The following is a 14,359-nucleotide window of genomic DNA, read 5'->3' on the forward strand; positions in this document are numbered from 1 at the left end:
GCCAGCCAGAACTCCTGTCTAGAGTTTTCCGGGTGTGCGGGAGAAGAGCCTGAAGTTCATTCCCTTTCACTCTCCCCCTTTTCTGTTTCTTCTCCCTCCCCCCCCTCCCCCCCCCTTCCAGGAATACGAGGCATTCGGAGATCAACATAATTCACCTGCATAAAAAAAACCTCGAGCTATAAACTAGCGGTTGATCCTCCGCTTAGACTAGTGTTTAGCCGTTCATGCATCATGAGTGTCAAATAAATGCCTGATTGAGGCCCTCAACGGAGGAATTAGCTTTCCTTGTGCTGGAAATGCATAATAAAGTGCTGAGGCATCCCTCCCGGAGTTAGCTGGGGCTCCGCTCCCTGCTCTCCTCTTTTCGGGAGCTTTCCCTCCAGCGCCCCTGCTCTGTCCTCTGCCCCCCAGCCCTTATCAGCACTCCCAGCTGGCCGGGGCCGAGGGGAACCCCCCTGTGGGTCCTAGATAGGGTGGAGTGGGGACGGGCTCGGGGCGGAGGGAGCACCCGAGCATCGCTCCCGGTGCCTCGGTCCCCGGCCGGAATTGCGGGGGCTCCCCGGGGAATGTTGTCCCAGGCCGCCCAGGGTCGGGGAGCAGCGGGACCGGGGAACAGCGGGTAACCCCCCTTCCGGCAACGAGCGGCGGATATGACCCAGCCCCGAAGCTTGGTGGCGAAGTGGGGGGCAGCCAAGCCGGTGCGGCCACCCGGACACAGCCGAGGTACCCCCGGGCAAGGAGGGGTGCTGCCGGCGCTGAGGGGGGGCCGGCCGGGGCACACAGGGGTTAACCGAGCCACAGCCGGGAGGAGCAGTTGAAGTGCACGGGCTGCAGATGCTTTTCAGGCCTCGGTGTCTACCGTTTTAAAAAAACACCCGGCCCGACCATGCACCAGTGACCTGCAATTTCCCCTTCTCAAACTGAAATATGGCCAAACTATCTTCAAGTTAACTAAGGGCTGGGGACGGAGGCGGGGGATGTTGGGGGGGGGGGGGGGGGGGGGAGGGAGGAAATCGCTCTGGGTTGAGATCTGTGTCAAGTTTCATCCCCTCCTGACATTTCTGGCTCCGCGCCAAAGTCCCGAAAATGGAAAACTGGGGAAGGGCGGGCGGTGTGGGGTGGAGAGGAGGGGGTGAGGGGAGCGGGCTGCAGCTCTCGGCGGAGAAGCAGTAGCGAGAGGCTCCGGCCAAGAGGGATGCATGAGCAAGCCCGCCTGAGCGGAGCGCGGCGGCATCTTCCGCCATCCGTATCGCCGCCGGCCGCTGCCATTGTTACCGGCGGTCGATGCGGGGACCAGAGCCTCCGCTCCGGCAAGAGATAAATAGCCCCTGACAGCGCCTCTTCGCACCCACAGCTCGGCAGATCGGACTCAGCGAACAGCCGCAGGTCTGTGTCGTTTTCGCGGGAGTCCCTTTAAATCTCCGCTTCCTCCCCACAACCTCTCCCGGGGGATGCTGCCGACCTTCCCCCCTCCTTTCCCTGCTCCGCACGTCCTTCCCTGCTTGCTCCCGCTGCTACGGCTCGGCACGACGTGGAGCCACCGGCCGGGCGCGGAGCCCCGCCGGGGGTGTATGGGGTGAGAAAAGTCTCTGCTGAAATACTTTCGGCAGGCTGCGCCTTTGCCAGAAGGGGTCTTAGCGCTGGGTCTTTTGTCTCGGGGCCTTCGTCTGCATCCCCCGGGGCGTCTGGCGGCTCTCCCGGGAAGAGCTTCCGCGGAAAGCGCGGGGGCGCCCCGGCCCCCCGCTATCAGCTCCCGGCCGCACTTCTGCAGGCTCCACCGCCTCGCGGTTCTCCTCTCCCGCCACAGAAACCGAAGGGCTGAGCCCTGCCCGCCGGATCCCTGTCCTACCCGCACCGCCCCTTCGAGTGGTGAGCGTGACAGTAGCCCGAGGGGGACCGGGGGAGGCCCTCGCCGGCCGTGGTGCTCCTCTCCACCGGCCGTCCCGGAGAGGGTGCTGGGGAGCAACACCGGTAACCGAAGCGCTACTTTCCAGCTGCTTCCCCCGCCCCCGAGCCCGGCAGCCCCGGGAAGAACCGGGGGGGGGCATGTACTCTCCGGACCCCTTGGCACCTCTCCGGGTTGCCTTCCCCCGGGACACCGGGGAACGCCACGTCCCCCGCTGGCGCTTGCGAGCGGCACGGCGTGAAGCAAGCCAGCACTTCCTTTCTTCCAGCATCCCATTCCTCACCCCCGGCCCCGGCGGAGGCCGAGCCGGTATGTGTGCGCGTGCGACGGGGTTATCACCACCCCGAGTCATTTTCAGGCCGGCTACCGCAGGAATCTCTCACAGGTGGAGCCGGTACGGGCAGCAGGGACCGGGGAGACAAAGGCGGGAGCCCGGGATGAGTTCGAAGACCCGAGGCGTGGAGAAGTGCGGGCCCGGCCCGGCCCGGCTCGGCTCGGCTTGTCCCCCACCCCCGCCAGCGGTGGGGCTCGGCCAGGGCCTCGGGGTGCTGCCACCGCCTCGGGAAGCACGGGCTGGGCTTTCAGAGCGAGCTTTTCCATTTCCATTTAATGTACTTTTAGGCGATTGTTTTCCCTTTCCACTTGTCTCCTGCTAGCCTCATAAACTGCCTCATGATTTATTACCTAGGCTAAGTGCTTAATTTGTGAATATGAAACAGATTAAAAGGAGATCGGCGTATTTTAGCAGGCAGGCCAGAGCGAAGCCCGGCAGCTGTTTCCAGTTTGTAGGCATCTCCAACCTCGTGTTAAGCGGGCTAGCCTGCTAGTGATCAAGGGGGTATCCCCGGCTCTTTCCGCGAGGCCCACCGCCGCTGGCTCCCCGGGTGCACAGCTGGCGCGGAGACCGGCCACGGGACGGGAGCTTTGGGGTGGGCTTTTGGGGGTGGGCTTTTGGGGGTGGGGGCACAGGACACTGACGCCGTTCGTCGAAACGGCACGCGTGACGCTGGGATCCAGGACCCGCTGTGTCGGCTCTGCCGGCGTCGGGCCCTGCAGGCACGCAGAGGGTTAACGACGACTCTGCCCTCTCCTTCAAAGAACTCACTCGAGATAGAATAAATACGGTCGGGGCGGAGAGGGGGTGCCGCTCAGGCCACATGATGCAAAAAGTAAGACAAGCACACTCCGGAGAACAAAGGCTTCCTCCCCCCTTCCTCCCCCTCCCCCCAAAATCTTAATTCTGCAAGTAAACTTGAGCAGCTATAAACCAAAGAGGAACGGTGGAAGTTATAGCCAAAGGAAAATCAAAATACCTTTGATGCAGTCCAAACACGCACTTGGTATTTTCTGGAGACACCCCCCCCCCCGCCAGGCGGGACGGGGGCTGCCCCCACTACAGTGTTGACGTGCTCCTCCGGGGTTGTGCCTCGGGCCGATTTAGGTCTCTCCCAAAGTCCAGGGAGCACCCGCTGCCCGCGGCCAGAACCATCTCTCAGCCCTGGGAGAGTGCCCGCGCCTCGCCGTCGGGGCCGGGGTCAGGAGCAGGAGCAGCAGCAGCAGCGGGGCAAGGCTGTCCCAGGTGTCCCTCGGGGCCAGCTCGTCGGGAGGGAGGACCGTGGCAGACATCCCGGTGAGACATGGCTGGGTCCCCGAGCAGGTCGTGGGGCTGGGGGCGATGCCCGGCTCCACGGGAGCCCTATAGGAGCTGGCGTTTGGGTGACTTGCCCCCTCGATCCCGGGTCATGCAAGAGACACCTCTGCCCGCGACCACTGCTCCTGCCTGCCCTGCATTTGCAGAGCAGCCCAGGCACTTCTATGGCTGTCAATAGCACCCTGGAGTAATTCCCAGCCCCAGTGCCCCACAGAGCCTGCCTCCTCCCTCTTCACCCCCTTCCCCTGCCTCGCCTTGGCCTTGGAGGAGGTTTTAATGCATCTGGGACGGCAGAGGAAGCGAAGGGAGAAACCATCAAGCCAGCAGCCTGTGCAGCTGAGCTGACCATGAGGCCTGCTGAGTACAAAGCACAGCCAGAGAGGCAAAAATCTATAACCTGCCCTATACCTCTGCTCACCACATAAGAACTGGGAGCAAGAGCACTGTGTGACTCCCACTGGAGCACAGCAGACAGAGCTGGGTAGGAGGTAAATGACTCGTGTGCCCTCAGTGCACCTCATGCAATTGCTCCGCTGCTGCAGATGTGGCTGGCATGGGAGTTATAGGAGCAGGAGATGGGGACAGGCTCTGGGCAAAGCATGGGGACAAAGTATGGGGTGGCACATGTCTAGGCAGGCTGGGCCTCAGTCTGCTGGGGAGCAGGAGAGCAAAAGACCATGCACAGCATTTGGAAAGATGTGTGTGCGTGTGTGAAGATGTCAGAGCAACTCTTGTCTGGGGAAAGCAATATGCGCTGTTGCTGGGAAGCAGTGTGTAGATAGTGGTGGCTTGGGGACACCCTGTCCCATGTCAAGGAAGCACCTGAAGAGCGCAAGAATGAGACAACAGCAGATGTATCTGCAGCTTTCAGGTTGGCTTGAGACAAGGTCCTTCTTCCGTATTTGGGGCAAGGTTTGTGGCAAACCAATACTGAACCCCATTTCCCAGGGGCCTGACAGGCTTTGCATGTAGCTGCCTTGTGATGCGATAGGAGAGCTATTGCATAGGTATTACACACCACAGATGTTTCTAGCCCTGGGCCTTGTTCTTCACTGACTGAAGGCAGGACTAAAACTTTTGAGCAACCTGAGGAGCAGTAGGTAAAAATGGCCCCAGGGTCTCCTCACCTCCCTGTGGGTTCTGCACAGAGCTGTTCTCTCGCTAGGTACCTCCAGCATTTTAGCAAGCAGAGAGGCTTGTGTCATGATGGTAAGAAACCGTTTTCAAGCAATATACGTAAGCCAAAAAATCTTTCCAAATTGTTGACTTGGCCTTTGCAGTCACCTCTACCTCAGGCAGGGCCATGGCCACAACGTTAAACCTTACACTGCTGAAATTCACCATGCTAAAAAGTCACCTGGTCCCTCAAGCGCTCTTGTAAAGCACTCCAGGTCCCCATAGAAAATGCTTTGCGTGTGCTTAAAACTATGTGGATTTGCTTCTAACAGTGCATAATGCCAGTTTCAGCCTGATCCTGTCTGGCTTTCACTGAATTAACGCCTGGATGGATCTAAGTCCCAATATCTGAGTGGTTCAGATAGTTGTCCTGCTGCTGTCCCTCACTGCCCCAAAGGCATTTTAAAATCTCCTTGGAAGTGCTGTTATGTGGCCATGGCTAAGCCTCAAACAAAGCAGTAAACACAAGAATCACAGAATCGTTTGGTTTGGAAAGGACCTTAAAGATCACCCAGTTCCAACACCCCTGCCATGGGCAGGAACACCTTCCACTCAAAGCCCCATCCAGCCTGGTCTTGAACATTTACAGGGACTGGGCATCCGTAATGAATGAGCAAACCCCTGTGGCTTGCAGTGGTTGTATGGACACAGAAAGGTATGAATGCTGCTTCAGTTTTGAGCACAGATGCACCCCAGACTCCCCTCCTGACCCCAGTCCTTTCTTGCCAGTACTCACAGACTGCAGGCACCCCATCCCCAACAGCCTGCAGCCCTTCTTGCTGCAAGGCTTACACCTTCATCGTTCACCCAGTGACAGTCTGTCAAGTCGCAGCGTCTCTTTTTCATCACCTGCCTCCAGAATGCTCCCAAGCAGGGCAAAAATGTTTTCAGAAGTCCTGTCACCAAAACCCCTGAAAGACCACTACGTGACCACCTAAATGATGTCTTCATGTTCTTATGACCTCTAGGTATGCCACCTCTCTGGTCTCTGTTTAGATTTGTAAGCTTGTGGGACTTCGTCTTGCATCATCTGATGTACTGTGGCTCACCTAAACAAAATACAGTGGTGGGAAGTTTTGAACTCAGGTCAGGCTCAGGATGCATAGAGATAGGGGCTAAATTTCAGTTGTATTCTTTCCAGGTCCACAACTATTGTGTTATCTGACAGCAGCTTTAGCATGCTGGGCACTCTAGGCACAGAAGGCAGACCGTTCTGCTTGCCCATAAAACAGAAGCAAAACTGTAAAAACCTACAATAGCAGACGACCAGAAGAGTGATGCTGGTGGTACAGAGAGGCAGGCAAGTTCCTGGTTTCGCCGGCAGGCTCTTTTGCCTTTTGCTGTTGCTCTCCAAGGCCACAGCTCCCAAAGCCCGTGTCCTGCAGTTAGAACAGTGTGCGTTTGTATGCGTGTGTTCATGTGAATGTAATTTTGTTTCTACATAATGTGGATTACCTTTCTTTGAGCAGCAAATCCGTTCAGGGCTTTGGATAAAAAGGGAAATCCTGCAGCCATTCCTTCTCTGGGAAAGGACATGTCTTCCGTTTTTCTCTGCTTTTTGTGGTCCCCAAACACTTTTTCCTAGCTCGGCATCTGATCTCACCTTGAAAGCCTGCCTGCTCTCAGAGTGAAGCACTCTCACATGGGGAACGCGGGGAAAACACGAGGATTAAGGCACAGCAGGTGAGGTGCTGCTCAAATAAATGGGAGGAGAAGGGAACCAGGGCATAGAGCATAGAAGTAACCCCCAGTGGCATTGCATTGGGTGGTGCTAATGGAGGGCTTGTACCCCCCCACTACCAGCCCCCTAGGAAGCCTCCCCCAGCAAGGAGATTGGGTGTGCCATAGATGTGGGACACCTAATGGGCTTCCTTCTTCTGAAGCCCGGTAGGACTGCTTGGCTTTACCAACTGTGGAGGCAATCTTGTAGGGAAAGCTCCATTGATTTAAATGCAAAATTACCTTCCCGCAGTTCTAATTTCCCAGGCGAGGGCCATGCAGGCTCTGAAAACACGAAAGTTGATGTATTGGTTCAATTAATTTTTAAAATAAGTTTGAATGCCATTTGTTTCACATCTGATAGGAAAGCACTGTAGATTTTTGCAAAGACAGAGGTGAGCGCAGATAAGGTATTTTGTATAGCCTTGAAGGCTTAAACGAGGCATTCATTTAGTACTAGGCCTCTGTGCAGGGATAAGACACGTGGTGAAAGAAAAAGACCTGAACATCTGTATTTGCTAAGTGGCACTGGCAGCAGTCAGCCAGCTCACAGAGAAGAGCAGACATGCGGGTGTGAGGCCCAGTGGAGGATGTTGTGTCCCTGGTGCTTTTTAAAAGGAAATGCTAGTGGGGGAACCCTTTCTGGTGGCCTTGGCTCCTGTGACCCCCCTCTGATGTATGATATTTAAACAAGGAAATGTCAATATTGGTTTTCCACGTACAGCCTCGTTCTGCTCTCCATGAAAACTAATGACAAACCCCTTGGAGGGTTAGAGCAGACCCCAAACCAGTCACTCAGACCCAAATACTGTTGGCTGCAGCAGCCTGGAAGGAAGAGCGAGCGGGCTGTCATGAGTGGTTGGGTGGTATGCGCTTGCAAGTAAATTAGAAAGAAGCGCTCCCACCCTGTGGCTCACAGAGCCTCAAAACTGCAGGTCTGATGGTTTGATTATTGCTTTTTTAAATTATAAATTGCATTTTGGTACAGTGAGGATAATGGGCTGCGTACTAAAGTGCAACTGAAGGGTGTGTTATAACAAAGGTGACTGTGCTGGCTTTTTCATGGTTGAGGCTGAGAATTTGATTTAAACCTGATGGCTGGCTGGCAATGGTTTTGGAAAGGAGAGATGGCAGTTGTATGAGGTGTCTAAACTGGGGCATCAGATGTGTCTTCTGATACGTCCTCTGAGGTAGGAAAGTGTAAGTCATAGTAAGAGAGGGCAAGTGTGTTTCATAGTAAAACGAGGGCTCGTGGAAAGTATAAAGGGAGGGCTGCTACTAGTAGGACATGAAGGCTGTGACATGTCATGGGAAAAATCATTTTTGTGGATAATTTAAACTTAAAGGGGCAGTTGTGGTGCAACTGCATGGCACAGAATGTGAGGTGGAGCATATGCACAAAAGCAACTTAACCATTAATCCTATTCTGCCCTTGTCTTAGTTCATGCAGGCTGGGCCTGAGTTTTGCAGTAGCAGCTTCAAGGTCCTCTAAGATCACATGAGCCTCATCAGAGTTCACTCCAGGGTAAAAAGCATAACTACACAGGCTTTATGCTGCTGGCACCTTGTTCCTGTAGGCAGTAGCAGAGTAAGTGGTATACGAGTCCCTTAAGCAGATCTGTGCAGATGAAGAAACACTCCTATATGGGGACCAGCTTTCCTGGGCAGGTTATAGCTCCTTTCCCACTAGAAGGTGCCTATGGTGCAGGCCCACTATTCTCACCCAGTTTCCAGCATGTGCCACAACCTCTGTTAGGGCAGATGCGGGAACAGCCTGGAGAACTGATTTACAAGATGCCATAGGCCAGTCTGCTTCTGGTGGGGAAAGCACCTTTGGTCTCATGCATGACCACAATATCGTGAATCTCCAACTGAGACTATGGAAGACCTATCATGTGGGAGGAAAATAGTGTTGCTCAGGTATGAGTCCTAGGAAGCACAGGGTTCGTGTATGAGGCTGAGGCTCAGCCACTTCCAAGACTGTCCTGTACGATTTTCTGCTTTTGGGGATACAAATGGAAAGATCTTTGGGGCACAGGTTCTTTCACATTACACAAGGCCCAGCACAACACAGTCCTAGCTACAGCTCAGGCTTTTAGAAGGCACTCTCAAATAATCCAGGGCATCTAGGCTACAACTCAGGCCATTTCTCATGCAGTCCAGGCTTGCAGCACCAAGCGTGACTGCTCTCACTGCATGCAGTGTTTCCCGATGTAGCATGAATAGATGAGAGATTTGGAAGTTACAGGAGCAATAAATGCTTCTGTAATACATGGACCTTCCATGTCCATTCCATACTGCCATTGCTCAGCAAGGCTATTTTCAGAAGCTGGGATAGACTGAAAAACGTATGGGCATCACCAGGATGGGCAGAGGAAGGGCAGCTTCTATTTAATCTCTTATCTAGTGGGAGAGCTTTACCCTGCTTTCTTTTGGAGCATTCATGTGAAGGTGAATGGGGAATGGGCTCGGGTGTGAAAGGGACTGTTTGCCATGGTTGAAGAAGCTCTTGTGGAAGCTGTCTGTAAAGTATCTGTGGAAGTACTGTCTCAAAACTGAGCCACGCCACAGCCAGTGAAAAGACTGAACAGTGAAGGTCTTGCTGGAACTTAACTGGGGCTTCAGCACTGCAAGAGAGGGAGGAGAGGGAACGGTGTAGTGGAGCTCTGTGCTCATCTCAGTGAACAGCCAGGGCTAGTGCCATTGTGAGTATATGTAGCAGGTGCTTCTTACAGCAAAAGCAGAAACATGAAGCCCTACTGAAGGCTAGTGCTGATGGACACTGAAAAAGCCCCAGCTAGAAAAATGAAGCTAGCTTTGCAGTCTGGTCAAGTGATGCTCCGCACTGTGAATTTGATGGACACTAGTCTGCATGAAGACAGGTGACTTTTTAAATGGGGTTTTAATACAGTATTGCTAAAGCTAGCTATAATCTGCATAAGGTTTTAAACAAGCTTAATGATGCCATTAATGCTTTTGACATGAATGGAGACCATTGCCAGAATATTGTGTTCGGCTCTGTTGTGGTGGTTGCATGTTAAAATTGCACTGGCAAATTAGTATGGGATCAGAAAAGAGCTACAAGAGTGATTCAAGCTCTGGGAATCGCATCTTATTGCAAAAGACGAAAGAAATCCCATCTATTAATTTATCCAAGGCTATGACTCGGTTTGATCATAGTCTTTAAGTGCCCTAAGTGTCTCTATGGGGAGATTTCTGATAGTAGAGATCTCTTTAATGTGGCAGACAAAGGCATAATGAGATCCTATGTTGGAAATGAAGCTATATGAATTCTGAGCAGAAATAGGTGATTTTTTTTTTTTAAACCAGAGGGAACACAACCACTGGAACAACTGAGGCAAGCAGTGGGTTTGCTGTTACTTAAAAGTCTTCAGAGCAAGTCTGGATGCCAGGTTAAAAGCTCAGCCAGAATTTATGATGTCTGGCTGAAACTCACTGGCCCATGATATGTAGCAGGTCAGACCAGCTGATCATAAAGGTCTCTTGGTTTAAAAAAACCTGTGAATTAGGTATTTCAAGTCCCCTGAGCCCCAATATTACTGAAGGTCTCGAAGGAATGCATTACAAGCTGTCATTAACTGTAAGCAAGCAGGAGGATTGCTTTTTTTATTAAAATTTCCAAGCCCTCGTAAAGCACCAGTTTAGCAGCTCTCAACAAACATGACAACATTTTAAAACCAGCTAATTCTCCTGTTTGCTCAGCTTTGGTTTTGCAGTGGCACAATTTCATCAATGCTGCACCTACCCATGCTTCTGTAGGGAAAATTGTGAATTACAGCCAAATTACAAAAAAAACCTACATAGGGCAGCCCCCTCACTTTGTGCCCTCCTTCGCACTTATTCCTTCATCTCACAGATACATCGCAGGCTTTCTCTCTGCACTGTGCATGAGCACAGCAGGGAAGAAGTCCCTGTTTTCTAGTACAGTTCCCTCGGATTCCCCTCGGGAGTCCATTGTCAGGGAGCTCCTGGCTTGGCCGAATGAACGGCAAGGAAGGCGAAAAAGGTATTGAGACACCTGGTATTCCTGAAATTATGCAAGCTATTCTTTCATAAAATGGCGTCCAGCAAACGGTCAGGATGTTTGTCTTACACGGGAGGAATAGTTTGCAAGACAGGACAAACTTTAGTACCTCTTCGAAGGAAAAAATTCCCAGCCGCGGCTCTCGGGAGCCTTGAAAATCATATCCACGGTTGCGTGGACATACTAAACCTGCGCTACATTCAGTGCCTCGTTATCAAAACTGAAACGAGGTGGGAAGGAGCGCAGCCAAAGATGGAGTTTAAAGTTTCCCGGGGACTGCGCTCACGTCGGCGGGAGTCCTCTCCCCCTGTCCCATCCCTTCTCCGTTTCTCGAGCCCGCAGCGTGTGATGGGCAGGCAGGGGGTGAATCAGAGGGACGAGGCCCCGGGGCTAGGCTCGCTGGTCGCCGGGGCGCCGCTGCCTCCCAGGGAGCAGGCGTGCGGGCCGGCGGGGAGCCAGACAGCGGGGGAGAAGGTGAACCCGGAGCCGATCGGGGCACAAACCCATTAGTTGGGTTGCACATAACTTGGGAAGACACTTGGCTTCGCCATGACAACCGGCGGCCCGGACGGCTCCCACGTCCCACCGCCTCCCCCCGGGAGCCCCTTTCTGCCCCCTTTCTCGGCGTTTGGGGAATGCGGGGGTAGAGGGATAAGCCCGGTGCGGGTAACAAAAGGGGATGAAAGGAGCTCCGTCGTTCACTTTACACGTCCAAGAAGCATTTTCATGCTCCGTAATGAGAAGGGATCATTCCGAGGAAGTTCAGATCAAAGGGGAGAGCATCCCAGACATTTGCATAATTGCCGGATTTCGGAGCACGGGCGGCCGATCGGCTGCTGCCCAACCTGGGCACCGCACCGGGGGCTGCTCCTTGCACCGCCCGGGGGCCCCGGCGAGAGGGAGAGGCTGCAGACCGTGCCCCCTCGGGGAGACAGCGAGACGAACCCCGTGAGCGGGGATACGGAGGCCAGGGGTGCGGGCCGAGCGGGGTGCTGGGGCACGGCTCCGATGCCCGACGGCAGCGAGCTCTTAAGGGCGAGAACCCCCCAGTGTGCCTAAGCGGTGTCCGGGTCGTCAGGGGCCCCCCTCCTGTCCCCCGCCGGTTTTTGAAATGTGAAGGTGGTGCCGGTGGGGATTGGCTCCCTGTTCCCAACCGGCGACATCTGTGCCGCGGAGCCAGCACGTCGCCTCCTCGGGCGGCTGGCGGGTGGCTGCCGGCTCGCCGGCTCGCATCGCCACCAGCGAGCGGGGATAAAGGGATTAACCGGCACGCTCGCTCCGCCGGCGGGAAAGGGGGGAGAAGGGGGGGGGCACTTCACCAGCTCAATCCTCCTGCTCCCCCCCCCGCGTCGCCTCTCCCTGTGCCCGAACCCTCGGCTGGCCCCAGCAGCGGGAGGCACCGGGCGCGCCCGCGATGCTTTATTGTTCCTGTAACCAGCCGGGGCTGCCGCAGGCGACCGTGGTGCTCGGGGCGAAGAGGTTTTTTGCTGCTACAGGGGAGGGGATTCCCCTGGACACTGCCATTTTAAAGCGGTAAACCTGGCGTTTCGCCACGGGTGCTCCACCCCCACCCCCCCTTCTGTGGAACCCACTGCACGCCCTCCGTGGTTCACGGAGATGCTGAGCTCCCTCCTGCCCCTAAATCGACGCAGCCCGCAGCTGCCCTCCACCTGCGGCTCGGAGGCGAAACCCCTGCCTGCCGCTGGGACGAGGCACCGCTTTCTGTCCCGGGGATGCGGCCAGCCCTCGCCCCTGCTCCCACTGTACCGCAGCCGCCTACTGCCCCGTCCCCTAGCCGGAAAGCCGACAGCCTTTACCCCGTCCCCGAGTCACGGTTCAGCCCGTCCTCGCTCAAGCCGCAAACCGGGATGCAGCCGACCCCAGGCCGGGGTGCAGCCTCCCCGGGGAAGCCGCGGCTTCTCCTCTCCAGGCGGGCCCCCGAGAGGGCTGGCAGGGTGCAAAGGAGGTGAGGCTGGGCTCGGTGACGGCTGGCGGATGGCGTGTTAGTATGGAAAGCGACGGGGGAAGGCGAACGGGAGCACGGATGGCACCGTACGAGCTCGCCACGTGACCAGAATGTGTTTATCTCGCCCGGCGAAGCCTGCGGAGGCCAGCAGTGCTTCCGCGGCGCCCGCGCAACTCCCGCGGACGGGGCTGGGCCCTGCGAGAGAGCGGAGACCGCATCTGCTTTCGCTGTCGCTTCGGCTCATCATTTGCCTTATCATTCATCAACCTCTCCCGGTTACCTCCCCATTTGCCCCCAGCCGCCTCCCCCAGGGTCAGTCGGGAAAAGGCTGGGAATCCATCTGAGACGTGGGAATAAGGGTGGGATTGAGATGTGGCTGGGGCGGCGGGGGTGTTGGTGGTGAATAAAAGCAGCTGCATGCAGAACAAAGGTGCTGGAGGGTGGCTTTTGGTGGTGGAGCAGAACCTCGTAAATGGGAGATTTCCGTTCACAAGACTCCGCTTGCAGTTTGTCCTGCCCTTGAACTATCTGCATCGCAACGAGCAAGTAAATCACCCGGAGCCTGGCTGGGGGAGGGTGTGCACAACGCTTCCCTCGGTTGCTAAGCGCAGAAAAGTGGGAGATTTCAGCTTCGCAGCGCAGCCCCGCTCCAATATTTACTTTGGGAGCCCAGCGAAACGCGCTCCGTGTTTATCCCGGAGTGCCGGAGCAAGCTGGCTTTTGCGTGGAGTGAGCGGAGGAGCTGCCGTGGCGCGGAATATCAAAGCCAGACTTCCTTGGCAGGGCTCCCAGGCTGGGCTTTACTGGCACCCGTGGGATTCCGCGGGGCAAGGCGAGCGCGGGCCGGGCGGCGGCTCCCGCTCTTGGCTCCCCTGGGCACGGCACAGGAGAGGGGGGGGGGGAGCCCGCAGCATTTCGCGGCAGCGACGTTTCTGCCGTGTGCTCCGGGTTGAGGCGCAGCGGCTGGGCTTGCCCGCGGGCTCGGCGCTTCGCACCATCAGCTGCGGGCAGCCGGACAGTAATCTCATTAGTGCCGTCGCGTTTGGGGAGAAAAGCGCCCGTCGTCCCCGCCCGGCCTCTGGAAAGCAAAGGTCTGCAAGGCCCCGCGGCCGTCCCGTTAATGTTCAACCGGGAGCGAGGCAACCGTGCTTCTCCTCCCGGCTCCTCGTCGGGGGGCGCCGACCCCTGTCCGCCGGTGCCGGCCAAGGCTGCGTGGAGGCCAGTCCAAGCGCAACGCACCTCTCCGTTTTACCCCGCCAGAGTCTTCTTGGAAGATGCTAAACGTGTGCATGTTGTGGATAATGCTCATTCTCGATATTTAGGCGAAAGCCCAGCTGCGAAATGCCCCGCAGCTGTAGCCAGTGCTAGAATGCCTTGGAACCAGAAAATGCTCGAACAAGTGGACAATTTGCTAGGCTTAGTCACTCCATATGCCAATGTCATGAGGACACGTCTAGGAAAGTCCCACATGCCCACTCCGTAGCGAGGCTGGGTAATTCTACATCCATCCCTGGCCAGGGCAGGGCAAGGGGCTGCGACACGGCACTCGCAGACTGCCTGGGGTCAGATGGCGATGATAGCGAGTGCCCACGAGAACGGCCCCGGGAGTCATTGATAAAGGTGTCCGGTTTCCCTGCTCGCTCCCGAAAGCAAAACCGACAGGTTCAGCAAGATCACGTAATCGTGGCGTCTGCCTAGAAAAGTTAATTGCATTACTACCCACGGACGGAAAATACCTGTCCTCCCGCAATGCAAAAACGGATTCGGCCATCCTGACCTCCCAGCCAAGAGTCGGAGCGGCATTCAGCTGCCCGGCAGGTCAGCACCACAACCCCCAAAACAAACGGGATCGGGCAAATTCCCCAGCAGCCCCTCACAAACTCGCTGCTAGCTGGC

At 55.9% G+C, this 14,359-nt stretch overlaps 1 protein-coding gene across 1 annotated transcript in view; it reads left to right on the forward strand.

The window, feature by feature from the left end:
- The first annotated feature begins 1,129 nt into the window (after positions 1-1,129).
- Positions 1,130-14,359, forward strand: part of BCOR (BCL6 corepressor) — a 78,226-nt gene continuing 64,996 nt past the window's right edge. The window contains exon 1 of the mRNA XM_057411881.1: positions 1,130-1,386. The gene's annotated coding sequence lies outside the window, so the exon portion shown is untranslated. The remainder of the gene's footprint in view (positions 1,387-14,359) is intronic.

The sequence above is a fragment of the Pezoporus wallicus genome, unplaced genomic scaffold (assembly GCF_028554395.1).
Source record: "Pezoporus wallicus isolate ANWC-B61680 ecotype Strahan unplaced genomic scaffold, APGP_CSIRO_Pwel_v1 contig_1438, whole genome shotgun sequence".
NCBI lineage: Eukaryota > Metazoa > Chordata > Aves > Psittaciformes > Psittacidae > Pezoporus > Pezoporus wallicus.